Source organism: Typopeltis vanoorti, chromosome 26 (assembly GCF_054136105.1).
Source record: "Typopeltis vanoorti isolate ZY-2024b chromosome 26, IOZ_Tvanoo_1.0, whole genome shotgun sequence".
Classification (NCBI taxonomy): Eukaryota; Metazoa; Arthropoda; class Arachnida; order Uropygi; family Thelyphonidae; genus Typopeltis; species Typopeltis vanoorti.
Genome location: NC_143574.1, coordinates 18,301,213 through 18,327,631, shown reverse-complemented (window position 1 = coordinate 18,327,631; position 26,419 = coordinate 18,301,213). Strand labels below are relative to the sequence as shown.

Genomic DNA, 26,419 nt, shown 5'->3' with positions numbered 1-26,419 from the left:
TCCAAAGGGGCTCATTGAGGGAGGGCACCTACTCTACAATTCCCCATCTTCACCACTTAATCCACTAACTACAGTGAACCCCACTACCAATATTTACATCAATGCCATCTATTGCCCGACACACTAGTACTTTTTTTCTGTAAATGCATGTGTTCTCAAAGCCTATTTGTCTGTATGCAAGATGAAAAACCCAAGTTATATCTGAGAAGTAGTGCTGTTAAGACTTGTTACAGACCTGGAAGTGAACTACTATGTTCGTAAAAGTATCATTTCATTATCCTTATTTCTGAAGTATCAGAAATAAGGATAATGAAATTATTGCAGCGATTTAGTATATTAGCCTAAAAATTATTATATTAGATAGGATATATTCTTATTTTAATCCTTACTCAAGTTTTAGCAAACAAAGTTGCATGTGAATTATCTTCATAACTAGTATACAGAATGTCGACTTCACATCATCTACCTCAGTATACCATAATGCAAAGCACACTTCTTTTAAGACATGAATGTTGCTATGCATTATGGAGGAGTCATTATCTAGATTGGTTTCAACCTTTATTTGAGGATTTCATTGGCTCTATATCCTTGGGTTCCAAACACAAGTGATCTCAAAATGTCACTCTCTCATGTCGCTCAGAAAACACTTTGCATCTTTTTATTCCACCCAAACAAGTGCCAAACCTCAGTCCAGCACAGCCAAAACCCAAGTGCCAAGCATTTTTATCTGCTCTACACAGCAGATAAAAACTGTCAGTGCACACAAGCCTACTATTCCACCCAGAGAGACCAGAAGGAGCCCTTCAGGGCAGTTCCCAAACAAACAGTATTAATATCATCAGTGGAAGTCAGATCCAGGGTGATATGACTGAATCAATGAAGAAGTCATATTTTCTATATAACAGTAGTCAAATGATGTATCACCAAATTATCAATACTCTGGATCCGAGATTAGATATACTGTATATATATATTTTATTTGGTTTAAAGTACCAGACAAAAATTTTTATTCTTGTTTAAATCCTAAGTACAAGCAAGCAAAGTTTGTGTGTGCAGTATCTTCACAAGTAGTCAACTTGTATACAGAGGATGTTGACTTCACATATCAATTGCCTTAGTATCCCATACTACAAAACACACTTTCTTTTAGAAGTGTATATTGCTATGCATTATGGGAATGCTCTCTAATTAGATCACATTTGGCCTTCATTGAGTTTTCAAGAGTGGAAGCCAGACCCAGGATATACTAAGGTATATTATTAAGAGAGAGACCTCGAGGGAGTCAGGGACTCATCGAGGAAAGCCACATACTACATGCACCATCCATCATGCTTATTCTTGAATTCATTCACACTGCTTGCACACACAACATCCAATAGCGATCCATTCCAATCACACACTACCCTATGAAAGAAAAATCCAACCCTCAACCCGTTCTTAGCAGCATTCATTCTTAGCTTCCAAGGGTGACCTTTCCCCACTCTCCGTAAAATGAAAAATTCCATCAAAGGAAATCCTGTATGACCCGTTCAAAAGGTTGTAAGTCTCAATCATATCACCCCTCTTTTTCCTGTCTGCTGCATGACAAGCTAGGGTACATGCTGGGAGATAGATAATACACTTGTAAGATCAGATGGTTATTGGTTCTTTGAATGATACTAACAAGTTTTGTATGTGTAGGGGAAAAACAGTGCCCCCCCCTCCAAAAATTTACCTAATGGTGAGCTGCATAGTTCTGATTTTGGGTTCTTGCTGTTTAATTATTTATTAATGATTTTTTTCATGTGACCTGCCGGTGGATATTCAGTGATCGTTGATAATGGGAAATTTGGGAGAATTATAAGAAATGATACTAGAAGATTTAAGCAGACTTAGTTTGAATGAATGATTGGAAATGAAGTTTTAATGTTAATAAAAGAATGATGTTGCACTTAGGAGTGCAAACGTATAAGACTGGTGGAAAGTGCTTCAGGAATTGGATGAGATTTAGAATCTGCATATGAATGGCTGACAGTGGGCACACTGCAAGTCTTATGACAACTAGTTTCTGAGTTCTTGAAAGTTTCACTTAGTTTCTACTGTAAATTAAAGATAACAAGAAATTATATTCTTGGTTTCATCCTTTATCCAAGTGTAAGACAAATTCTGCACATCAAGTGAATTGCACATATCCTTACAAACATGTATAATGCTATGCATGGAAAGGCTACTACCCAGACTGGTTTTGACTTTTATTGAAGTCTCATCAGTGAGAGACAGACCCAGAAGTGATACCAAGATTGATGTAATGCAGAAATCATATATCCATACAGAAGTAACCAAATGGTATCACACCTTATTACTAAAATACTGAAGGTTGAAGTAATGCAGAAGTTTGCAATGAAGGTCACAACTGGTCTGGGTAATGGCCTTTCCATAATGCATAGCATTATACATGTTCATAAGGATATTTGCATTGCATTATGAGATACTAAGGCAATTGATGTGAAGTCATTAGCCTCTATATACAAGTAGCCCAGTCGTGAAGTGACTTCACATGCAAACTTTGCTTACACTTGAATAAAGGATGAAACCAAGAATATAATTTCTTGGCATCTTTATTATTATTATTATTCAGGCCTCCATGGAGTCAAAAGACTTATCGTGGGAGGTCCTTCCTAAGACCATAAAGTCTGTCAAGACTCATCGAGGGGAGGTCCCCCCTAAGAAACACAAAGTCTATCATATCACTCCTTAAACTCATTGACCATTCTCGCTCTCACCACTCCATCAGGCAATGCATTCCACGGTTCAACCACCCTCCATGCAAAGAAACCACTCCTCACCCTCTTGCTCACAGTTTCCTTTCGTAACTTCCAAGGATGGCCTCTTGTCATCACTCTCTCCCGTTGTTCAACCAAGCGAAAGAACTCCCCAGTGTCAATCCTGTAACCACCTCTCAACAGTTTAAAAATCTCAATCATATCACCTCTCCTTCTTCTATCCACCAAACTCTGCAGTCCGCACTCCCTCAGCCGATCTTCATAACCAAAATTGTACAGTCCTGAAACCATCTTTGTCATCCGTCTCTGTACCCTTTCCACAGTTAATTTATCCCCTTCAAATCCTGGGGACCAAATCTGAGAACAATAGTCTAAGTTTGGTCTGATCAGAGACTTATACAACTTATACAATTTATAGTATAATTAAGTGAAAAAACTTTCAACATCTAGTTTTTACTGTCATGTGAAAACTCTGAGAAGGTAGTCAGAGATGAGCAACTAACAGTTTGGTCAATAGGTGGAAAAGAGATGATATAACAGAGATGGTGAAAAGATTTTACTGAACTAATACAGAAGGGATTATACATAAAGTAAAGGGTAAGAAGGCTCTATTTTATCCATTTCCAATCCTCTTCCCACCTTCCTCTAGGAATAAAATCATGTTTCACCACAGAATGAGATACTGTTATAAAGTGATCATTGAATAAATCTAAAATCTACTAAGACTTTCTCAATTAAGCAAGTTCTGTAATCCTTTCTTCCAGTGATCAAATTAATAAAATAACTCCATGGAATTTTTCTTAAGATTTCAGTGCAAATTTCATGTTCATTTTCCTTTCTTCCTTCACCACTTCTTTATTATTATTTTTTTTTCACAATAGGTCAAGTTTATCCACACAGTGGACAAAATAACACTATAACAGTTCACTGCATGAACGGGTAGGATAATGAGAAGCTTACTATTTAAAAGGCCTTAAAATCAAATCATACTTGGATTAACCAGGTATAGTTTTTGTGATTTGGCTTCTGGATTAATTCACTATAGCCCTGAAAGTCTATAATGAGCAGAAATGATCACAGTATTAAGATTCTAAAATATTAGTTATGAGAACAGATAATACAGACCTCTTACACACAAAGCTCAGCAAACTGTGCCCTAAACCCATTTGATGTTGCCATGCTACCACACTCACGAACCACTCCCCGTCTCATGCAAAAATCCTGCTCACTTATCACTAGTCTCTCCTTCATGTTTAAGCTTTACGTGATGTTATAACAATGAATTATAACAACTTATAACAATGAAATATCATTGTGAACCATTCATTAAAGAACTATTCACCGGAGTGGTTACTCTACCATTTTTATCATCACTACTCCATAATCATTTTTTCTTTCTTTCACTAGTCACATATAAAAAGAGCACTGTGACATTTTTCTTAGCTTTTTTATTATTATTATTATTATTATTACCAAGGGCTACTCCAGGAGTCCTTAGACTCATCGAGGGAGGCCCTAAACATCATGTTCACGCAGCTGTTCAACATTCTCACAGTATTTATCATACCTTGCCTTGAACTCGCTCACTGTCATAGCACCCACAGCTTGCATGAGAAGTGTCACTCTCTGCACTTTCACTTGCTTTAACAAGTTCAATTAAAACCCTTTGTCATCTATTTTACCAAATCCATGGAATAATTATCAACATAAATGATATATACCATCACTTACGGATCTCCAGACCATATCGCAGATCTATTTGTGATAGAAACCCAAATGCCAGCTACAAGAACACAGTGAACTGTCACAGTCCGAATTGCAATCTGAATGACCTCCTTTTGCCAAGAAAGGTACCATCTCTGATGTTATGAGATCTGACATTGCTTGCTGGAGAATGCCAATTCAGAATCTTTGACTTTTGACATCTTCTGGCTTACGATTTCCTTCTCCTATTCAATAACATTTGTGTGCCATCACTCTCCAAATTCCAAAAAAATCACCTTGGCCTCTTCACTTTTTTTTTTAATCTCTGGTGCTTGACTTTCTGCAATCCAAATATCAAAGTGTGGAAGTCATCTTTCTAGGTGACCATAATGCCCACAACTCCTCCAACTGGCTTCCTTTTTCCAATTTGACCACCTAAGCAGGAAGAGCTACAGAAGTATTTGCTATAAGCAATGAATTAACACAAATCATATATTTATCAACCCAAATACTCTTGATCTGCTCTTAACTAGTTCTTGAAGGTACGCTATAGAGGAAAACCTCCTCTCAGTAACTCAGACTACAATTTTTTGCAAGCTTACTCTTTTCCAGAACATCTCCCACAGATATTCTCAACATTGTATCCTTTGGCTACAAGGTCCCAAATGTAATGGCTTCTGAAACTTCTACTGCTTCCACCTTTCTAATCAAAACACCTGCTCTGAGTAAGTCACAGAAATTATACTTGCAGCATAAATGGCCTCATTCTCAATTCCATCCAAATCTTCCTCCACTTTTCAACCCACGATGAACAAAGTTGAACAGTTGCACCAAGACAATTCAAGAATTCAGCATACAACAGGTGACTTACAACAAAAACTTCAGCTTCATACTCAGCCTATGGAATAAACAATAGATACAAAATAACCAACAGCAAATCTAAATCTAACTTTGTAAGAGACACAACAAAAAACTCACTTTCTGTTCAAATGGAAGTTGTGTCCCTTCTAGTTCCGTGAAAAGGCCATCAGATGAAAATAAATTATTGGATATGTAGATAAAAGCCTGCTGCCAAATTACTAACAAATCACTCCCATCTCAATCCTCTGCAAATTAATAAAAAAGTTATTCAACACTCAACTTCTCCATTACCTATGTCCATGGACAAGTTAATCAATGACCACCAGTAGAGATTCCGCCACTCTAGATCCATGGCTAATCTTTTAGAGTCAACACCATCTGCCACTGGTCATATGCCATGGAAAGATCTACACTGTCATCCTTCTGCCTGCCTTCCACCCTCTGTAAATGGGCAGCCATCCTCACTCTCTAGTAATTTAGTGCATGTCATGGTGAATGGTTTCCTCTCTTCGAGCTTCTCCACCAATCAAGGAGTGACTCAGGGCTTTGTATCTATTGTCTATCCTCTTTCTCCTATACATAAATGTCTCCTACTATCAATTACTAATAATCCTACCTACAGCTTTGCTGAACACAAAGCATGCAGGTGCACAAACATCCCAAACTTTAGGATCATCTGCAACTAATGCCTTAAATACTGATCTCCATACATCCTTCAATAAGCCAGCCTGGTCACCTTCAAAGCTACCAAAAACACAATCTTGCCTTTTTTACTTGCAAAGAGGATCTCATCTCACACAAATCACCTGACAGATTCAGATTTGTCTCCTCAACTGATATTTACTTTGAGCCTCTCCTAGCATAAACACATTGCACTAATACCTTCCTCAGCCTCCAAAAAACTAGCCATTCTTTCCCACTCAAGATGTCACTACTTTTCATCTATCCAGCTATTAACTCTGTACAAATACCAAATCCATCCATCTATAGAATACTATTCGCATGTTTGGAGTGGTGCACCTAAAATTTCCGTAAAAATTTTTGATGCTGTCCAGATAAGAGCAATTTAGATAAGATTATACTTCCTCAACGACTCACTTCAACCATTATCTCACACATGCACTATTCCAGTTCTTTGTCTTTTCTACAGGTACTTCCATGGACACTGCTCTATCAACATTCCTCTGCTTTCTATTGGGCCTGTTAATACACAAGCAGCAGCTGCCCAACATCCCTTTTCAGTCAAACTGAAGACACACCAAACCTGCTTCTTGTCTGCATCTGTCCACTGGAATAGCCCTCCTTATTAACCTTTAATTAGTTGCACTTTTTTTTTTTTGTTACATAATTAGTTGCATGAAGTCAGAATGTCAGAAATCACTCTACAACTGATTACACCGATGGCTTGCATGCGAACGATTCAGCGTGTGGGACAGCACGAAGAGTTTAGGAAAAATCGGGACAGCTACTCGAAATCAGAACAAAAATCTGTCATTGGTTTTGTCAGAAATTGAACTTGAATGATGGCTGGGGTCAAATAGATCCCATGTGTCTAATTAAGGTTAAGTGTTCCCAACAACTACAACCACCAACAGTTCAAGAGAAACATTAACAGGTTTCTTCTTCTTTCCCTTCTTCCCACACACACAGTACTAGTGATGGATTCTTCCATCTCTTGTGTATCAGATTGGTTATATATTAAAAAAAAAAAAAAAGTCACTCACCTTCCTAGCCTACTCTTCACTGATCTACATGTAATTATTATTCACCCTTTTCACTCTATACTGCCGCCATGAATATATTATGTGCTTCCATAATTTCTTTAAGCAGAAATTTTTATTTTACAGTTGACTGGACAAATTCAAGTACAGCTAGTGTGTCCTTAAGTAAGCAGAAATGTTTTCTGCATTCTCAGAACTTAGCAGTTTAATTAAGTTCTGCATTTCACCGAGATGGGGTAACTGCTGCACTTCGTTAAGTCTAAAACACGGCTGTCACTCTGTGTGTGGGGGGTGGGGGTGGGAGGTTGGTTAAGTCATATATTGCCAGCCCATCCTCGTTGATTTAGCCAGTGAATACTTACTAATGGTGACCACCACATGAAGGTGATGATTGGACATTAGGTCAGAAGACCCAGTTGTTTCTCCATATTCCTTAAAGGTGATGGAGGTCTCCTCCCAGTTCTTTGGCTTTGACCCCTAAAAGAGATTAAAGTTGAATGTGAGAATTACAAAGGAATTTCTCTAGCGTTTTCCAGAAAAGATTTATGGAAGCATTCTTTAAAAGAGGCTGAGAAAATTGTGGAAGAGAAACTTGGAAAAGAACAAGCTAGATTCAGATCAAATAGAGGATGTCAAGATCAGATTTTCACTTTACAACTAATCATTGAGAAATCATGGGCACATGACAAAGATCTGTACTCAAGTTTTGCAGATCTGGAAAAGTCATATGACAAGATGCCTAGAGAAAAAGCTTTTCAAAACATTACAATTATATGGAGTAAATGGAACATTATACAGACAATACATAGTTGGTATTTAAGTCATAAGTCAGCAGTTAAAACTGAAGAAAATAAGGAGGATGGTTTGATGTAAAATCAGGTGTGAGACAAGGATGAACATTATCTCCACTCTAATTCATCATCTATATGGATTGCATTATGAAAGAAAGTGGCATTACACCTGATGTCAAAATCGGAGATATCAGACTTAGCACTTTGGTGTTGTATTCCTGAATACATCCAGTGCAAGTCTCCAGGATTCTCTAACTAAATTGTATAACAACTGTAACAAATTTGGCATGAAAATCAGCAATAAAAAAAAAAAAAAAACTATGAAAAGGGCATAAACATAGAAAACTTCAGGTGCATTCTCAAAGGAGAACCTATAGAACAAGTAAAATATTTCAGATATTTAGGTACAGTTTATAGTGAAGATGGCAAATTAAATCTAGAACTAGACAACAGAATAAGTAAATCTGGTATGATGGGGGAGCCAGTTCAATAAATTTCTATGGAATAAGAGAAAAATTAGCTAAAACACCAAACTAGCAGTATTCGAGACAGTTTTAAGTTATGGACCTGAGAGAGTTGGGTTATAAATAAAGTGCTTGATTAAAAACTAGAAAAAAACAAATGAAGAGTTCTGAGAAAAATCTGGGGAGTGAACAGATAGCATCAATGCCATAGTCATATTAAAATTGAAGTATCAGGAACTTGACATTGTTAGCATTCAAGAATGTGTGAGCAGAGTTAAACTAAGATGGTATGGCCACTTAAATAGAATGGGAAAGGAAAAGTTATGAAAACAGGTGCTTGTTGCCAATATGATAAGAAAGAGACTCAGAGAAAGACCAAAGCATAGGTGGACTGATTCAGTTAGAAATACCTTAGAAGAATGAAATGTTAGCTATGACAATATTGGAGTGCTGATAAATAACAGACTGATTTAGAGGAAAATTGTTAATAGGAGATTAGCAATAGTATAACCTTAGTCAAGTAGTGCTGTCATAGTAGCCTGAACACCTCTTAAGGGTACATATCAGGAAATAGTTGATGATGAATAATAAACCATAACATTATCAACTATAATAGACTTTATCAACTATAATATATATTTCCTTGGTCATTCCCATTCTGTTAATGCCTTTTTATTAACTGTCATCAGTAATGTCTAATAATTGTAATATATTTTTGTTGAACAAATGGCTGATACAGGAATTGAAATGAATGAAATGGAGGTGAATAGTATATTACAGAACCTTAATGTAAATACATCTGTGGGATTGGATGGTATACCAGCTCGAGTCATACATGAAGTGGCAAAAGAATTGTCAGTTCCCTTGACCATATTGTTTAATTTAAGTCTTAGCTCGTTAGTCCCAAGGAGGTGAAAAGAGGGGAAGATAGTTCCATTACATAAAGGAGATTTCAAAACTGCTGTTGCAAATTACCGAACCGATCAGCATATCAGGAATCGTTGTCAAGGTTATGGAGATATTAGTCAAGAGCAAAATGCAGGAATGGATAGATGGAAATAGGATACTGTATGGGGGGGAATGCAGCATGGTTTTGTGAAGGGTAGATCATGCCTCAGTAACTTGCTCACATTTTATAATACAGATACGGCTGAACTGGATAAGAGTAATGGATTTACAGCGATACTTCTGAACTTTGCTAAGGCTTTGACAGGATACCACATGGAATTGTAATCCGTAAACTGCAGCACATGGGGATGGATATAGGGTTGGTGAGATGGATAGGAGGGTAGTTGAAGGAGAGATACCAGAGAGTGGTTTATTCAGGAGTGGAGTCTAAAAGAAGGCCTGTTACTAGTGGTGTGCCGCAGGATTCTGTTCTTGGACCACTGCTATTTAATTTGGTCATTAATGATATAGGAAAGGATCTGAGAGGAACTGTTCATTTATTTGCTGATGATGCAAAGTTGGGTAGAGCAATAGTGAATGCAGATGTCAAAATTTTGCAGGATGATTTGGATAGATTAGCAGTCTGGGCTAATGAGAATGGATGTTAGTTTAATGTAGCAAAGTGTAAGGTTATGCATTTCAGGGCGAAAAAATTAGCAGCAGTATATCACATTGGTGAAACTGTACTCCAGGAGGTTGACGAAGCCAGAGATTTGGGTGTGTTGGTGGATAGGGAGTTTAGGGGGCACATAGCAAAAGTGGCTAAATTAGCTCATCAGATCACTTTTACTGAAGAATACTACGACTAGCAGAGATATGCAAGTTACTGTTCCTCTTTATCGAGCTTGACTACTGTGCCCAGATTTGGGGCCCTGGGTTTCTTCTTGATCGGGAGGAGGTAGAGAGCATCCAGAGATGAGTGACCAAGATGACAGCTGGTCTATGGAATGAACCTTACAAGAAAAGGTTGAAGATCTGTGGGTTACAGAAATTGGTTGATAGGCAGAAAAGGGGTGATATGATTGAGACATTCAAATTAATGAAGGGTTTCTATAGGATTAATTCAGAGGATATTTTTGAGATCAGGACTGGTGGTGGGAGGACTAGAGGACATCTATGGAAGCTGGGCAAGAGTGTAGTTAGCAAGGGTGTTAGAACTAGGTTTTTTACTTGGAGAGTGGATTTCATTTTTTTTTTTAATTCATTTTTAAATGAATTCAAAGCAAAGCATGATAGATACTGTGTGAATGCCGAATAGTTGTTCTTATATGATGTTTAGGGGCTCCCTCGATGAGTCTAAGGACTCCTTGAAGTTGCCCATAAAAAAAAAAATAAAATAAAATAATAATAAATTAATGAACTGCTTAATAAAGTATATACACGAATGTTTCACAACCATAACTGCGATAAAAATTAATAGCTGAAAATCCATAAAGACTCACGTACATACAATATACACAACGTCAAATGTACTTAGCCAACACACGCTGGCTAACGACCCTGGTTATTTTTAATTTCAAAAACATCAATAAAATCAAAAGTATAAATATCAAACAACTCAGGTCAAGGGCAGCCCTTGAAATTAAATATTTAGATCAAGGCCAATCACATTTTGGATAACAAACGGAGTAATCAATAATCTACGCGCAATTTTTTTTTCTTCTTCTGTTATAAAGTCTATACAACACTCAAATTCATTTCCCAATATATATTTTAAAAGATTTGTAATTTGTAAAAAGATTAATAATAAATCTATAATTACTATATAAAAACATAAATTTACGAATTAAACGAAAAATCCATAATAAAAGTTTACCGAAATAATTATTGCTTCAATACCAAATTCTTTAAATATAAAGCATAGCAAATATCATCTAAATTTATTCGATGATGATAAATACATTTAACGATCACAAACACGAAAAACATTTTTCAGACGTTCCTTACTAACGAAGCTGATCGCAGAACTTATACTATATACATGGCTTCGCACATAATTGTCTAGTTCAGGGGTCTTCAACCTTACAGACAGTGCGGGGCCGTATTAAAAATTTCAATGAAGCCCCCGCTATACTGCGGTATTTAGAATTGTAAGATGCTTTCAGATTCACAAAGAACGCTGTTCATTTGATACTTTACATAAAATCCTATAAAAATAAACAAACTCAGCTTTAAGAACGTAGGTAGGAGTCGGGTTCATAATAAGGAAATACAATCAATACTCGAAAAAAGATAATTTAATGAAGAAAGCATTCATTTTTTCAAATGTCAATGGGCAACTTGGCAATGTGTTTCCTTGACCAGCTTGTCGATGTTGGCATCAATGTTGGAAGTCGCTATGCGCAGAGTGTTCTTGAGATGTTGGTCCGTAGTCTGAGTTCTTGTCTTGAAATTCACATGCTTCATTCTGGAGAAGAACTGCTCACATAAATATGTGCTTCCTAACAAAGCGCACATCTTCAAAGCATGCCGGCGAAGATTAGGAAATGCGTCCTCAGAAATGTAGTCTTTGTAAAATGTAAGCAAGGGCACATTGAATCATTTTTCTCTCAAAGAAGAGTTGTTTTGGAGTTCAAGCAGCTCCATTTGTACTGAGCCTGGCATTTCGGCAGCATTGACACTGAATGGCATTGAAAATAAATCTAAAGAAGACTGTTGGTTACGAAAATCACTAAATCTCTCTGCGAACTCACTTCGCAACACGGCTAATTTTGTATCATATTCATCAAGAGACGAACTGTTAACTCAGCGAGAAGCTGAAAAGGAGTTAGGTCTTTTTTTGCGAGTTGTGCCTCCCAAAGTTTGAGCTTGGTCACAAAAGCTTTGATGAGATCAAATAGAGTGTGCACCAGTGGATTGTAGACGCGTATTTAGGTCATTCATATGCAGCGAGATGTTGGTCACAAAGGCAAAATCTGTCATCCACTTCGGATCGTTGAATTCCGCAATCGGCTTCCCCTTGGTTTGCATTAACTGCTGTATTTCGCTGCTTAAGTCGAAGACTCTTTTAAGAACCTTTCCTCTGCTCAACTAACTCACACCACTATAATAAACCACATCGCTGTAATCCGCTTCGCACTCTTGGGTCAAAAACTCTTGGAATTGACGATGATTCAATCCTCTTGCTCTAATAATGTCGACGACAGTCACGTTAACTTTCATGACATTCTCAAATCCAATAGTTTTTGCGCACAAATTCTCCTGGTGGATTAAACAGTGGTAATGGACGAAATCTTTTCCTTCTAGTTCCGGTTCTTTCCGTAGCAGCGCAACAAACCCTTCGTTCTTTCCCACAATAGCAGGGACACCATCAGTTACCACACCCTCGAGGTTAATTAAACTGAGGTCGAAACGCTGGAGCATTTTCTTGGCAGCTTCAAGAATAACCGTGCCTTTTGTCTTTCCCTTCATAAGTACGAGAGCTAGCACTTCTTCTGTCACATTGAATTGTTGATCAATGCCACGGACAAAGATAGCAGTTGTGCTATATCCTTCACATCTGTGCTCTCATCTAAAGCAAGTGAATATGACGTAAATTCGGACGACCGTTTTTTTAAGTTCCTTCAATGACATTGGCAAGTTTTTCGACACGTCGTGCTGCAGTTACCCCAAACAAACTCTGTTTTTTAAACACTACCTTATTATTTGGGCACAGAATATCCCCAGCAGCGATGAGACTCTTTCACAAACTCGCTGTACAAGAAGGCTTTTGATTTTTATCAATTTTTTCAGCTATTACATAACTTATTTTGACGCACGCCTCTGCCTTATAAACGTACCCTGGTGACATTTTAAATCAATTTGGAGATGGTTAACTTTGACCACACGAAGCTGCCCCTTGAAGGTGATCGAAATTGGACTCATGCTTTGTCTCATAGTGTTGATTTATATTGTGTTCTTTTGATACTGACACTGACTCACGACAAAGTAAACACACAGGCTTATCGTCGATCGCCACAAAAAAGTACAAATTGGTCCTCTTTACATTAAAAACCCGACAAGAATCACTTGATTTACGCTTTTTACTCGTAGACTCCATAGTGATGGAAGGTGAACCCAAAAAGTGATCCAAAATGGCAGTGTAACGGTTATTATTTACTGAATATATCTCACACTAATGAAAAAAAGTCTGGCAATGTAAAACCACAATAGGCTATGGCTGATACGACGAACCTCCGTGCGCTTATACACGAATATCACACTGTTCACGACTGACTGTGGCAGAACGCAGAACGTTACTGGTTTGATAGGGGAAGCATATATGCTTTTCATGTTCCCCTTTGGAAGTCCATCGAGTGGAGAGTTATTGAGCTTTAAGCTCGCCCTGGAAGGGCAGTGAGATTAGCTGTGTTCAGCTGAGCATAGAATTGACTTAAGTCTTTTGTATTTGTAGAAAGAATTCTGCTTCATTGTAGTTTGAAGCTTGCTTGATCAGTGGGTTTGGATGATTGCACATCTTGGTGAAGAACTTTGCTAAATCATGAAGGAAGGATGTGATATAGGGAATGTTGACTTTTTTGTGAATCTGGGAGTTTCTAATGAACCATGGGGCGTCCAGAATCATTCTCAGGCATTTATTCTGTATCCTCTGCAGTTTTTGAATGTTTGTATCCGAGGTATGGCTCCATGCAGAAGATGCGTAAGTGATGACTGGGCGTTTTACCATCCTGTATATGAGTAGTTTGTTCCGAGTTTCCAGTTTGCTTCTTCTGTTAATCATGGAGTAGAGTTGCGCGATTACTTTGGATGTCTTCGAGCTTATGTGTTTTATGTGACTGTAGAAAGTGGAATTGGAGTTTTTTTTTTGTCTAGCATCACGCCGAGATATTTGACTTCAGTCTGCCATGGAATATTCACTCCTAGCAGGTGACCTTCTTTTTGGAGAACAGTATGTCTGAAGTCTTCTGCGGGTTTACTTGGATCTTACAGTCCACCAGCTACTTCTCCAATGTATGAATACTGCTTTGGAGTCTTCTGATAGCCAGTTTGGGGCTGAGAGATCTTGATAATAAAGCAGTATCATCTGCATATAATGCAGTAATTATTGAACTTAGGTTTTGAGGGACATCAGCTATGTAGATAGAAAATAGCAGGGGGGACAGAAGGCCCTGGGGCACACCTGCTAGGATCTTCCATCTGGTTGATACAGTTTCATTTATTTTAACCTGCATGTATGTCTTTGAGGTATGTGTCAATTCTTTTTACTAGATTAATTGGTATATTGAATTTTATCAGTTTGTAGAGAAGACCCTGATGCCACACCTTATCAAAAGCCTTTGCAGCATCTATAAAGACCGCAGCTGTGTGGAGATTCCAGTTGAAATCTTTTTTTATCTATTCGACCAGTCGGTGTATTTGTTGTACAGTGCTATGATTTTTACTGAATCCGACTGCTCGTTTGGAATAATACCTAATTTATCCGTTGCTGTTTGAAGCCTTGTAAGAATAACTTTTTCCTCAACGTTTCCAAGGCTGGATAGAAGACTGATAGGTCTGTAGCCTTCGGGGAGTTGAGAGTTCTTTCCAATCTTTTTGATTGGCGTGATATCCGCCGTCTTCCAAGTTATGGGAAAATGCTAGCATCTGAGGATGGCATTAATTATGTTGACTAGATGCGCAATGGCTTTTCTCGGGAGTAGTTTGTTTATTTTGTTTGTGATTCCATCTGGATCTGGAGCCTTTTTGTTGTTTAAATGCGTTATGATATTTGTAACTTCTGTTGGAGAAGTGGTGAGATAGGTTCTGAGTTATCCTTTTTGTGTCTTAACATGTTCATTGCCAATCACGCGATATCGCGCGATGACAGTTCTCACCAAACGGCCGATCACGCGTTATCGCATGGACGTCGCTAACTAAATAAAAAATAAAAAAATTTGGTCACCACACGAAATTCCAATTTTCAGCTTGGCAATGACAGTGTTAAGACCCGCTTGACTCGGCGGTGAATAAGATTGCTGTTCAGATTTTCATAAGAGGGGTTACATTGGGGTTTCCAAGCTGTCAACTAGAGCTTCTGTTTTTTCTTTCTCAGTGTGGGCTACTCCCTTCTTAGTCTTAATTGAGGGTATAAGTTGCCTTTTAGTGCGAAGGGTTCTCAAGAATTCGCAGATGGAGTTGTCCTCTGGGTTAAGGTCAGTCAGTTTGGTTTCCCAATCTTGGTTTCGATATTTTTGCAGAGCTTCACGGACTTGTCTATTTAAATTATTCAGAGTTGTTTTATCGTGTGGGGCTCTTGTATTATGGTACCTCTTTCTGGCTTTGTTTTTTTAATCTGGTTAGGTCCATGATTTCCTCGGGATCCGACTGATCTGGTGAAAGACCGTAGTTCGGGTGACTGACTTTATTGCATTTTTGATTTGACTGATTAGGTTGTTCATAGCAAATTCTACCTTCTCTTTATTATAAATAACTGGGGCTGGGCAGATGTGCTCTGGGAGAATCTAGAGAGTTTGTCCCATGCTACAAACGAGTGTGGTGGAGTGAGTTGCTCTAGCGTACCGAGCTTAAACAGGATGGGGTTGTGGTCGGAAGACAGGCCATGTAGTGTTTCCACCTGATACCTGTATCTAATGTTGCTGAGGATGACTATGTCAAGTACTCTGAGCTTGCAACTGGGCTGTGATGAGTGGGCTCTGTAGGTCCGGCTATAACTATTGAGTTTTAGGTTGAGTAATGGTATAGAATACGACCTTTGTCATTGATTGTTTAGCTCAACCAAGCTGTATGATAGGCATTAAAGTCTCCAGCCATAATAATGGAGCCAGAACAGAAAATGAAATCCAATTCAGCTGCTAACAGTGGGATGCCAGGTGGGTTGTATGTGGAGCAGATTTTGATGCTGCCGGTATTGTTAGTATGAACTTCAATACCTGCTATCTCAATGTTCTTGGTTTGATCAGGACGTTGTGGCTTAAATAATTTTTGATGTATACGGCTGTGCCTCCTCCGCCGGTGGTAAGTCTGTCTGTTTTACACATCGTAAAGCCCATAATTTAGGACTATCAGCTAGCCTCAGGTGCGTTTCGTTAACTAAGACTATATCAGGATTGTATCTGTGAGTGAACTCCTGCAGTTCAAGGATTTTGTTTGGCAGGCCATTAGCATTCCATGCTATTATCGTGAGCGAGTTTGGTTTGAGTTTTTTATACATTGTATAGCACTGTCAGTATGGATTGGGTTTACAGATAGAATCTCTTTCTGGAAGCAAACATTTAACAGGAACAGATAATGGGACATAAAGTTATAGATATATTGCCCTATACACAATATCACAAATCCGCGAGTTTATAATATATTATTATTATTATTATTATTATTATTATTACGCGTCACCTCTACGGAGTCCAAAGACTCTTGAGGGAGGGCACCTACTCTGTAACTCTCCGTCTCCACCGCTTAATCCGCGAACCAACTGCCCACCACCAATAATATTTTTGTCAGTAAATTGCGTGTGTTCTCGAAGCCAATTTATCTGTATGCGGGATGAAAAACGTCTTTCCGATGGAAAAAACCCTGCTCTTCCCGTATGAGATCTGCTAAGTCACCTTGAATTGAGGAAAAAAAAACATTTCTGACGTCACGACGAGAATCGAACTGAGACCTTATCATATTGTAGCATTGTTCTTCCAATTTTGCTACAGAGGCAATTTTTAGTATCCTATGCGGTTATAAATATAAAACAAAATGATGTCTTATGTGGAGACTCGTGGCTTGCAATCGTGGGGGCGCTGCAACTTTAGAAATATACATACACACTGTAAGTACAGTGTATATGTTAGGATAAAATATCAAAATTATGGTAAAAAATTGGAAAAAAAAATTAAACATGAAAAAATATTTATCGAATAAAATTATAGATTATTATTTAAAAATAAAATCCATTATCATAATCCCAATAATGTTCTAAAATAAAAACTATAACAAATGCTAGTTTTTATTTTATTTTTATAAATGGTAAACAGTGCTGCTAGTGTCCTTCGCCCTCTTAAGTGTTACAAGATGGATTTTTATTTTTTTATACAAAATAACAGAATTGTATAGGATTGTTGAGGATAAAGTTAAATATTACAAGCAAATATAAATAAATTAATAAATATATTCATGTATCGAGAAAAATTGGGGTGCTGCAGTTCTGTAGTATCTATGCACGACCCTCGCCCTAATACATTACTAGATATCACTGACAGTTCCTGCAAATTAATCACCAGTTGTCTATAATGTCATATTTTGTATGCGCTTCAAAAATTAATCGTTTCCGATCAATATCAAATAGCCTAGGTCATAGATGGCTAACATATGGCACGCGTGCCAGAGGTGACACGTCCGAGAATTTTGCTGGCACGTCAATGATTTACAGGTGATATCCTTTTATACGCTATAAATTATTATTTTTTTTAAAAAAAATTATTACAATAGGTACAAATTAAATTTTATTTTACACGAGAGAGAGCAGCTATGAAGACGTGCATATGAATGGCGCGGTATTAACAAAAGATCACGTGACCCAAAGACATAGACAACCGACAAGTGTTTAGTTGAAATGCTAATTCTCTTCAACCAAATTCCGTAATATCTAAAGCTGTCATAACGACATTCGCTATATAGTTCCTAGTTTTAACACATTCACGAAGGGCTGTCGTTTATCGTTCTGACGGAACTTCTCATTACCAGCGGGCTCAACTCACACAAAGTTTCAACCCTTAGTTGAATTTTATTCCTGCTTGTTTGGGTTGAGCTGGCGGGCGAATTCTCGTGCGCATTATATGTACAGTGACCATAAATTTTGGGGAAAATAAAGGACAAATCAGAAATTGTTTCACAATAAAAAAAAAAAAACAGGTTGCGTTTATTTGTTTCACTAAAACTAAAAGGTTTTTTTTTCGTTTATTGTAAAATATAAGCATATACATAGCATTTTAAAGAATCATATCATTACTTTAAAAAACTTAATTTTGATACTTTACACAAGGGTGAACTTTTTTTTTTTTAACAAATCAAGTTTGTGTTTTAAAAATTCATAAAACTGTATTCAATTCATGTTAAAGTTCCATTTGGTATAAATGCATGCTTTTAATGTTATCATTTTTAATTGTGTTTTTTCGCTGGTCCACATATTGATTACTAATGAAAACACTCGTTCAGTGGGGGCATTAGATCCAGGGAGATATAAGCAAAATTCAACGATTTTTAAAATGTTTCTAAACGATACATGTTTATCTGCCAAATATTTAACCCTACTATGTCATTTTTATTATTACATCACACCTCCAAGCAGTCCAAAGACTCATCGAGGGAGGGTATCTATTCTACAACTCTTCGTCATACTACTCCATCAATCTTCATCATCTAACACCCACGCCATCTACCGTTGCCAACTAACAGCACTATTACTTTCACAGACAATCACAAACATCCATGCCCACGGAGGGATTCGAACCCACAGCCTTTTGGCTGGAGAGTGGATACGCTAGCCACTCGGTCAACCAGGCCGGCAATTTTATCGTCATTCTTCGATCTTTTCACTGGCGACATAACTTTTAATACACAAAACTTCATCAAGTAATTCGCCGTCGTTTATATTTAAGTTCCAGTGACTGGAAATGAAGAAAACACTTCCTCGATCTTCGCCCGCAGAGGGATTTCTCGTAGTAGGCCCTATTTAAATACTTCCATTTCCACGGAACAGCTGTCCCAGTTATTTAAATAATCAATTCAAGTTTGGTAAAATTTATGAATTGCATCTTTAAATATGGTGACACTAATATTCGATTTGCTATTTCAATTCACAAAATAAAGGACAAAATGGCCAATTTAGAAAAAAAAAATCTAAAGGACAGAGCAATGAAATAACGGACTGTCCTCTTAAATAAAGGACGTATGGTCACCGTAATTATATGGCATGTTTTACTTGTTAAGTTGTTTTACCTTAAACAGTACAATGCCGTAGCGGCCCATCGGGAATTTAGAAGGCTTCATAACCTGCGTGCAGGTCCTATGTCAGCTGTAGCACTGAGAGCTATGAGTAAGAAGTTTGAAGAAACTGGATCACGAGGAGTTAGATTTGGCAGAGGATGGAAAGCAGTGCAAGAAGAGACAGTAACAGACGTTGTTACTGCGGTGTTCAACGACACAGGGACCAGTACTGGTCCAAGCGCTCGTGCCATAGCTTGCCAACTTGATACGGCTTATAGTACAGTCTGGAAAATCTTAAGGAAAATGCTTCACTTCTATCAGTATAAGTTCAGTCATGTGCAAGCACTAACTACCACAGATTATGATAAGCGCATGGGCTTCGCGCTAACGTTTCTTGCCCGAATGGGGGTCGACAATGACTGGCCTTGGAGAATATTGTGGGTGGTGAGGCTGATTTTTATGTGAATGGGTCGGTCAACACTGACAACTGCAGAATTTGGGCATCTCAACAACCCCAAGCGATCCAGCAAGTACCACTGTATTCGTCAAAAGTAACCGTGTGGTGTGCCTTCACAGCCGATTTCATAATAGGACCATATTTTTTTGAGCGCATGACCGCTACAGGTCCTGTAACCTGCTCCTGTAATCTGCTACTGGAGAGATTTATCGACGAATGCTGGAAAATTTTGTCATTCCTGTATTGCAGCAAAGACAATGTTTGGATTCCATAATTTTTACGCAGGATGGAGGCACGGCCACACGTTGAATTCAGTACAGTGCCTTTTACGCCATTATTTCAGTAATGAGAGCGTTTTCAGTCAGATCTTTCCGAAGGCATGACCGCCTCGATCCCCAGATATCATTCCATGTGACTTTTGGCTGTGGGGGTATTTGAAATCCGTTGTGTGTTGTGTATGTTGGTGGCGTTCCCAACTTACATGTCTTGAAAGAGAACATAAAACGGGCTGTTATGAACATCCAATCCGACTCCTTATGCTCAGCTGTAGAGCATGTCGCCCACCAGATGCAATTTGTTGTTCACAGGAAAGGTCAACACTTTGAAAATCGTGTATGTTGTCCAGAGGACCCTGATTCTGATGAATAAAATATTATTTCCTGTGAGTTCAATTACTACATTAATTTCTGTGTCTCTCGCAAGTTGTTCTTTTAGTTTAATTATTATTATCATTGTAACCTTCCATATATCCAGCTGGAATGAGTGACACGGCTGTCGCGTACACCGTCGAAATGTTATTATTCCATTTTATCCCTTTAATGTAATTACCAGCTTGTTTTCGGCTCCACCAGCGCCAAAATGTCCCCTATTGGCGACTTTTGATACTAAATGGTTTTTTTTTTTTTTTGCTGAAATCATCTCCGGATGCCTTCAAATGTCTCAATATAAAATTTGTATTGAGACATTTGATTGTATTTATAAAGTAAATATTTACTTTATAAATAAAATAAAATATTATTTATAAAGTTATAAATAATTATTTATAAAATATATATTATAAATTAATTATTATGTTTTTTATTAATTTTTACCCTACTAAAAACTGCCTGGCTCATCATTAACTTGATTTGTAAATGTTTGGCACGCACCGGCACGTCAGCAACTCGATTTGTAAACTTTCGGCACGTGCACATAAAAAGGTTCGCCACCACTCACCTAAGTCTTGTAAAATGCCCTTTTAAAATAAATTTAAATATAATTATCTATGGAAACAGGCCTGCGTAGCACAGTGGAAGTGGTTTGCGTCCTCTGCACTTGGTCGCTCGAAGACAGAATTAAGTTCAAGTCTAGTCGAGGACTGGAGGAACTTTTTCTAAGCCTTTCTTCGACCAATTCCCGAGTTAGTCGATCTCTGGCTCAGGCAAGCGGGTTTTTCATCCCGCAAACTCAAGAAAATCGACCGGAGTACCCACATTATTTCAAACAGTAACATATCCTATTAGGGTTAGGTACCAAGAGATGGCAGTACTTGTTTGCCTGCCTCTTCATCGGTAGCTGCTATAATTAGTGAGACATGAGCCAGCTATCGCTGATTGGCTACCAGTGGAGATTGAACTGCCCACTCAATCTCCAAAAGCTAGATAGACTATAGAGGTCTCACCTACTCCCTATAATAAGGGAAAAGGGAATAAAAGGCATTAGCTGATTTATTTTTATTTTATTTGAGGTGTTTTAATCACAAAGAACCTTATCATATTCTTATAATTTGATTTACGTATTTTGCAGAAATATATAGAATTTAATTTTGAAGAATTAACATTAAAAGAAAGGTTATAGTTAATGATTTGAAACTACATGATGAGGATCACATCGCTTACCAGAGAAGTGATCAAAAGGGACGAAGCAGGTACCAGACATAAAAAGACTGTTCTATTTAACAATTATCTACATCGATCCTATATTTACATTTAGACCAAATTATGCACAAAATGATTGGACAATTATTAAAGAAACAATAAAAAAAGACTGTATTAAACGTATATAATATGAGTGTGTACAAAATGCTATAACTTTTCTATCAAAATAAGTTATAAAGGGATGGAGGCACGATTAACTTTGACATAAATTACGGATGTGGGATACGAGCAATGACGTCACTGGGTCAGGCGATCACAATGAAAATGACAAGATTTCCAACACTGGCACTAGGCTGGGAGTATCCGTTAATACAATTTACGTTGCCTGTACCCTATACGAAAGAATTATTCTTACTGTTTTGACCATTTCTAGCGAAAGAATATTTCATGCAGCCTTCACTCATACCTATACTTGTCTGCTGATTTAGAGACGCCTAAAATGTACAAACTCAAAGAGATGACTCCTAGAAAGCCCTATTATGTTATGCGTGTTCCTCCCACACCGTTGCAGAACACTGTCGGATTACAACGGTTCGCATGCTTATGAGTGGTTGATTGTATGTCAGGTAAATTATAAAAGTTAATATTCTGAAACGTAATTTCCTAGCGATTGAAATCCTAATGTGTAAAATAAAATATATAATTAAGAATTTTAACGTAAAAAAAAAAAAAAAGCAATGCCATTACAGAAAAGGGCAGCCTACAAAATATTAGGCATAAGTAGCGCTTAGAAACCGTATGTCCCACTAATTCAGTATATTCCCGTACATTATAATTCTATGCAGTTATAAATATATCTATGCAGTTTTTAAGCAGCAGTAGTGTAAATCTACTATTATTATTACATACAATGTGAATATTATATTCCATGAGATGCACTCATACGAACATACCAAAGGCATGATTTCCTCTTTCGAAACAAATTCATTTCAGAAAAACAATCTTTTCGTTTTCTGTTTCTGACAAGTATGCAATACGTTCGCCATCATTGACGAAATAAGTGGTTACAGCCAGTTCAGAATATTGTTTCTCAAGCGTTTCAATAGCTCTTTGGCAGCTTTTCGCAATTCATAATTCCTGAAAATCAGTTCCAACAAATCAGAATTACAATTAACGAACTAGATTAAACTGAACTAACTAGAAGAATAAACCGAGGTGATAGATTTCGCAGAGCTAATAACAGTATGCTGCAAATGGATAGACATATTCTGGGGTAGGAAAAATCCAAGTTTCCGGGTGAAAAAAATCATCTACCTCTGTATGAGACTGGCTAACTCACCTTTCATCGAATGAGACCAGTTAAAAGTTCCTCTCGCCACTGATGGGAATCGAACTCAGGTGTTTCCAGACCAAGGGCTTCGTCTATACCGACTCAGCTACGGAAGCTCTCAGTAAAACTTATCGAGCTTTAAAAACCTCAATAAGTTTTGCAATTTTTAAAAACAAAAAAAAGAATTTGAACAGGTAATAAAACGCCTCTGATAATGAACAGGGTACCGTATAAAATGCTAATTTTACCTTATTCGAAAATCAAATATGAAGTGTAGGTACTTTGAAAAGTATGAAATACAAATTAGAAGAAAGTAGATATTTATAATTCAGTTCCTATGAGCGGTCGTACCATTATCGAGTATTGACAGTGGAAGTTTGCATATGAAGTACGTCTGAAGAATACCTGAATTGGGGAAAATCATGTCTATGCATATCACTGACAACGAGGGTAGACCTATTGAAGATTCACCGGATGGCACTCCACAATTCCTTAAAGAGGGATATTTTAATTTTGATTAAATGATGGCTATTTTCGCTCCTTTTTTTTTTTAGGAGTACCTCTTTTATGTCATTAGCTTTTACTGAAATTTTAGAGCAGTAAAGTGGTGTCGGACACCCCGTTACTCACACCCCTAATCTTGTTCCATCATATTTTATCCTTCTCCTTTTTCCAAATATTTCTTTCTTTTACCTTCCCAAAGAATTCAGCCCACCTTTAAAACCCAGGTATTAAAATTCGCATACCTCTTGCCTCACACACAATTCTTCCGCATCTCTCTATTTCCACATTTCCAACCTCCGCCCCCTTCCTTTCAGTTATACTTCAGCAGTAAAAGAAACGTATATCGCCATGCGCTGCTCAATATCGTACAAAGGTATGTCCAAAATTATTCTTTATGTATCTGTCTTTAAAACATCGGCAATGCCCTAAAAATTGAGGAAAAAGCCAGTGACATTATAAAAAGCAGTAATCCTAATAAAAAATAGCCATAAAAATTAATTCGAGAACAAATAAAATGTATTGTCGACTAAGCGATTAGACAAAATGAGCACAAAAAAATAAATAAAAAATGACATTGGTTCTCCAAGGTGAAATATTTAAGTCAAGAAAGTATGCAAGGATCTTATTTGTTCTGGCATTAAAAATTGTAGAATACAAGAAAAGGAAACAAAAATAAAATCTATATTTTTAGTTTATCCAATATAACTAAAAGTCCAGTTACCCAGCATAGAACAAGGATCTGCGTTTCTTGTTATAGGCAACGGAGACGCTAATGATCGCAAGATAATCTGGTTAAATGTTCTCTTCAGTGTGAAGGATTATCGCACCTTCTATTGGACATGACGGCCAAATTTCACTTCTTATTCGTGTTCTTTCTATGGATAGTATCCATCGTATCCAGATTTTGTTGAACGTATATAGACGTCCTGGTCAGTTTGGAGGTTAATATATGTATTTTTCAAAGTACACAATTACATAAAAACATGTTTTGATAATGGATTTAAAAAAAGGGGGGGGGGCGCAACTTAAAACTGCATAGGGGTGCCAAAACACCGTCTCTTGCTTAATAAAGCTGCGCATCATTTCACTCTCGGCCGATTTATCTGCACTTTAAAGATTCCCATGCATATCTGACATTTTCCCCCAATTGGTAACTAATACCATGGGTGCAAAGAGAGTATTCTCCTAAGTTGATCATAATTTCCAGCTTTGTAGTTCAACATGTAGCTCTAACAATCGACCAACCTTTGCCAGCAAAGGTTGGTCAATTGTTAGATGCTGTTGGCACTCTCTCCCTCAGTGAGTCTTTGGACTCCCTGGAGGTGTCACATAAGTAGTGGAGTGTAGCTGCATACCCCACTGTTAATAACAATGGAATGCATCACTAAATAATAGCGATGGTATTAAATGAATATTCATTACGGACTACGTAAATTATCCATTGAATGAGTTGTAGAAAAAGCTTATAAGAATTTATTCAGCTATTATGAAACAACGTTCTCAAATGTGAAAGGAGAAACTAGAAAGAGAAAATTTGATTATAGCATCAGGTGTCTCAGTTAATGTGATTATTTTTATTTTGCCATTGGGGACAGTGATCATGCTGTACTGACCACGGAAGGAGCGAAGTATATGGATGTTCCAATTAGGAAAGGTTACATGCTGAACTACAAATCTGGAAATTACAACAAAATCAGAATATTTTCAGTACCATGGTAACAGTCCTTGAAATGGAAAGATATCAGTAGGGCATGGGAAGGTTTGAAAAGATGTTTACTGCTGCCTCTTAACACTAGTACTATAGATCTTGTGACAAAATGGGCCAGTGATTAAGGAGAAAATGTAGCCTGTTGATAGTTGTACTCAGTGAGGAAAACAGCAGTGGGAAGATTGTTCCAAAGAACAAAGAATAGAGGAGAAGGAAATGAAGTTGATGAGAAGTTCGTTCAGTGTGTTTAAAGCTGGAATGTATATTGGCATTGGCTGCTCTAGGTCTATGGTTAGAAGAAAGTGGAGGAATGGTAGCAGCCAATTCGGAGGAGCCATGCCCATGAAAGTACCTACAAAAAAAAAAAAAGATAAAGTGACTGGAGGAAAGGTTATTCTATTAAGCGGATTGCCCTTTTCTGAATATCAAGAATTTTACATAAATCTTGGGTGCTACACTCCAAATGTGGAAACAGTACTCCAAAGTAGGACAGATCTCAGACTTAGTGTTAGGAGTTGAGAGGAAGAGAAGTAATGTTTACAACAGGAAAAGAACACTAAGCTTTTTAGAGGCTTTGCGAGTAATATATTTGTGCCAGGATAAACTGGATGTGACATTCAACCCAAGAAGGGAAAGTTGATCTTGAAAGAAAACTGGACTATTATCAGAAATGAGAGGGGGTATGAGGATTTTTTTTTTATTGAAATTTACTAAGTTATCTTCACCCCATTTCAGGATATCGAGGTCAGTGTTCAATGCTACTGGCTATGGAAGCTCTTGAGGAATGAATTTGTCATTGGCAAAGCAGTGAATAGGATTGAAGTCAAGAGATTAATGAGGATTTTTCTGATGTCTTGTTTTACATAAGTGTAATGAGGAAGATAGTATTGATTACAAGCATTGAGTACATATGCTACAGAACAAAGTTTTTGGGTGTTTTTATTGGAGAAAATCAGTCTTCAGAAACAGAAAATGAATAAAGATTGGAAGGAGGAAAAGTGTGTGTGAGAGAGAGCACATACCCCATGAGGCACTCCATCACTTATGGGGAAATTTGATGAGAAGCCATTCACCATGACACACAATGAATGACCAGTGAGGCTGGCAATCCAGAGTATAGAAGGGAGGCCATAAGATGGCAGTTTGTTCAGGTGGCCTTCATGCCAGACATGATCATAGAAATACCGAGAGCCACGAGTTTCTCAAAATCTTTCCATGGTCAAAATCCAAAGGTAAGTGAGATTAGCTATGAGGTTCTGTAGAACAAGAATGGTGGAATTCATACTAGTGATTGCTGATGATGAGGTAATGAAGCGGATTGTTGATAACCTTCTCCACCACTTTTGAAAGTACTAAGGTGAGAACAACGGGACAACAATTAGGATAGCTGACTTTTGTCTC

The 26,419-nt window shown here is 37.5% G+C and overlaps 1 protein-coding gene across 5 annotated transcripts in view; it reads right to left on the bottom strand.

The window, feature by feature from the left end:
* The window catches only part of LOC150092376 (uncharacterized), a 60,651-nt gene extending 49,396 nt beyond the window's left edge, over nt 1-11,255 (bottom strand). Inside the window, exon 1 of one of the 5 annotated variants that reach the window (XM_090415079.1) lies at nt 11,068-11,255. The gene's annotated coding sequence lies outside the window, so the exon portion shown is untranslated. Of the gene's footprint in view, nt 1-10,693; nt 10,899-11,067 lie in introns of those variants that run through there. The other 4 variants (XM_090415081.1, XM_090415083.1, XM_090415082.1 and 1 more) reach the window with 4 other exon arrangements.
* Nucleotides 11,256-26,419: the final 15,164 nt, after the last annotated feature.